Below are 3,490 nucleotides of genomic sequence, written 5' to 3'. Positions count from 1 at the left end.
AATAAGACAACTTTATGAAGAGTAACTCTTTATAAGGAGCAGTGCTAGGAATGATGGTTTAAGTACTGCCCCATGACACCACTTAATATCCACCACCCCAACTGCAGATCTGCTCACAGGAGCATGCATAGTGTGCATATTCTGGATAGTGTGTTGGGGACCCTGCATGCTGGTCACCCCTTTATTTTGTTTTTATGGAGGACATGGAATGTATGTGTGTATAAAATATGCCATTGTTTTTATGGTCTCTTGATTTTGTGTTATGCTTAGAAGGGCTTTCAAGATTATAAAAATTTTACCCATATTTCTTCCATATTTTTCATAAATTCTAAATTCCTGTGGGTTATATCTGAGTGTAAGGATAGGGTTGGAAGCAGTTTTTATGCATTTCTATATAGCTAGCTAGTCGTTTCATTAGCATTTATTGACAAGTTCTTTTTCTCTCAATAACTTAAAATTTACTTTATAACTCAATTTTTGTATAATTTGGGTCTGTTTCTGGATGATACATCTTTTCATCCATCTACTGGTCTGTTTCTATACTGATACAAGACTATTACCACTGTTTTATATTTAGCTTAGATAGTGTGTTAGGTCAAATTGTCCCAGTTGATCCTGATCCCCTTTTTTCTTTTTCAAAAGCATGCTGTAATTTTGTTTGCATTGCTGCATTTCTTAAATGACTTAACACTTTGTTTTGCAATATTAATTAGAATAGATTCTTCCCTTCTTTTACATTCTCCAGAAAGAGAATTTCAGTGTACTTATGATATCAAAATAGGACAAAATCTCTGTCGTATTTTCAAAGACAGTATCTACCTGTTCTGCAGGGCTTCTGTTGAGAAGTGATATAGCCACAGGTGCTTCAGCTCCCTCTAGCCAGATGGAAAAGCCCCCTTCACACTGGAGTACCAAGATCTCTGGAGCCTTGGCCAGTTCTGCTAGATCTAATCTAAAGCCTAATTACATGGTCTAGGAAACATTCCAAATGAGATGTTGCTGTTCTCCCAGATACTATGGCCAACCCATTCAAGAAAGAACCAAGGAACATCTTTTGAAAACCATCTGAAAGAGCAATTAACACTGGTTAACCCATTAATGATTGGTTTTATATTTAAAAAAAAATCCTGCTTTTGTATACCCAGATGTCAACTTAGGCTTAAGCAGCAAACATTTATATACATATACACACTTTCAGCTGGATCAGCTACTAAGAAATAGCTGATTCTTTTTCTAATTTCCCCTTAAATATTAGAGATCTTCCAGAGGAGATGTCTATTCCCTGGCACCATGTTGTGTTCACTTGTTTCTGGCTCTGATTCCCCCAACATCCTGTGGTAAATCTGTCTCCAGAGTTTCCTACGGTAAAACCCCTTTGTTTCTCTAGCTGAAGACTTCTCAAGGGTAGTTTTCCTTTATCTTGCTTATAAACCTGTCTGTTGAATCTTTCTAAACTGGGTCCTTTCCCTTTCTTGTGTCTCCTTCTTTTGCTCTTCTGACTTTATTTTCTCTTCTGATTCTCCTTTCATATCTTTTGGCAGCTTTGGGGAGCTTGACTCAACCCATGTTCCCCAATTGGAAATCTGAACCTTCCCTGTCTCAATCTTTGTTTCCATCTCTGTCTCTCTCCAGGTGGTCAAGGACATTCATGAAGGACCATACACAATGGGGTGGAGGGCAATGAGCTAGAGAAGCAGTCATAAGGCAGAAAGGCAGAAAGAAGTTGAGTCCAGTGGCCACATGATGCCAGAGAGAGGAGAAAATAGGAGCTCCCTTCCTAATGGCACCTTAGTTCCAGTCCTTCATGAGGACTTGCTGTGCTTCTTACTGTAGGGTTTCACAAGATCCCCCTTGTCCCTTCACCATGCATCTCCGGCTTTGGGCTTAAGTTAATTAAAGAGGCTTCTATTTCTTGCATGCCCTGAGTGTGAGATGCCATGAGATCCCTGAGGCAAGGTCCTGGGTATTCTTTTCTCTACATAAGACCCCAACAGGTTGGAGATGCTATTTTTTAATAATATCACCTGTAAAATGATGACTCCTTAATCTATACAATATCTCTTAAATATCATGTTTCTTTGTTTGCCAAACTAATTGTGAAAGAAGTAATTTAGCAAAGTAGCTAAGTGTGAACTTTGGGATCAGATTGTCAGAGGCGCCTGGAATCTCAGGACTTCTGTGTGCATCTGTAATAACAGAAGTGCCTGAGAATAATAGAAGTGCCTGCCTGTATGGGGGGCTTGAGAATGAATGAGGTAATGCACATAAAATTCTTAGGATAGTACTTGACACACTGTGAAACTACAATAAATTTCGTTATTTGTAACAACACAATTCTACTTGGTTTCCCATAAATCTTTAACATGTTCACCTCAGGACTCCCCAACTTCCATGTAAAAAGAGGAAGTTATGACTTCATAACTTCCTGGTCCTGTCATTGGCTTCTCCATTCAATCCATCAGACATGGAATTTGACCTTTGGTGTTAAACTTCAGATCTATGCTTACTCACTGAAATCAGCAATTCCCAAAGCCAATTGCATCTCAGATCCCAAAGATATTGAATCAGAATCTTCCATATTGGAGCTCAGTGCTTTATATTTAAAAACAAAACAAAACTTCCCAGGTGATTCTATGGGATCTGGCCCTTGCATCAGGGGCCATTGCAGATTATACTACTTTATCCCTGGATACCCCTATAAAATGGGAGCAATGAGTTAGTAAGTATCTATTTCATAGAATTGTTCACAATGATACCTAATACGTGTTGAACCTTTACTGTATGCTGTGTGGGCTGGGGATATAGCTCAGTTGGTAGAGTGCTTGCCTCACATGCACATGGCCTGGGTTCAAACCCCAGCACCACCAAAATAATAATAATAATAATAATAACAACAACAATAACAATAATAACTGTATGCCAGGCTTTCCATGTATTTCTCAGTAAACTCTCACAATAAGTCTCTAAAGTACATATTTGGTTATTCTCATTTTACAGATGCAGAAACTAGGGTACAAAGATGTTAAGCAATTTAATAAAGGTGATCCAGCTAGCAAGTATAGACAGTGATCATATGAACTGCAAGGGTTAATGTAATGATTATGTTAAATGTATTTAAGGCATCTGCTACATGGTAGATGCTCAATAAACATTTTATTTTCCCTTCCTTGTATTCATATGATTCTATTCATGCCCAGTGAATTTTAGATTGAGAATCATACTTTAACAATGCTCTAGAATTGACTATTTAGTATTCTGGAAAGTAAAACAAAAAAGGGGGGCTTAGGTACCTAGAAAATGGAGGTGTTTGGGATCTCCAACAGAGAGAAATACTAAAGAACAATATAATTACAAATGGAAGAACAGGCACATATGAAAAGAGAGACAGTTTGCTACTAAGGGTAGGAAAAGACAGGGTAATAAACATTAAAAGGGAAAAAACCAACATATAAGGATCACCTTCCCAGAAGAATAGAATCCTAACGATAAC

General features: G+C 37.9%; 1 non-coding gene across 1 annotated transcript; it reads left to right on the top strand.

Moving 5' to 3' along the window:
- The first annotated feature begins 2,795 nt into the window (after positions 1-2,795).
- Positions 2,796-2,867, top strand: Trnav-cac (transfer RNA valine (anticodon CAC)). The gene has a single exon. It is a non-coding gene; the product is annotated as a tRNA-Val (tRNA).
- Positions 2,868-3,490: the final 623 nt, after the last annotated feature.

This window comes from Marmota monax, unplaced genomic scaffold (assembly GCF_021218885.2).
Source record: "Marmota monax isolate L192 unplaced genomic scaffold, Marmota_monax_Labrador192_F-V1.1 WCK01_AAM20220418_F8-fsc00061, whole genome shotgun sequence".
Classification (NCBI taxonomy): domain Eukaryota; kingdom Metazoa; phylum Chordata; class Mammalia; order Rodentia; family Sciuridae; genus Marmota; species Marmota monax.
This window is presented reverse-complemented; position numbering and strand designations above follow the sequence as displayed.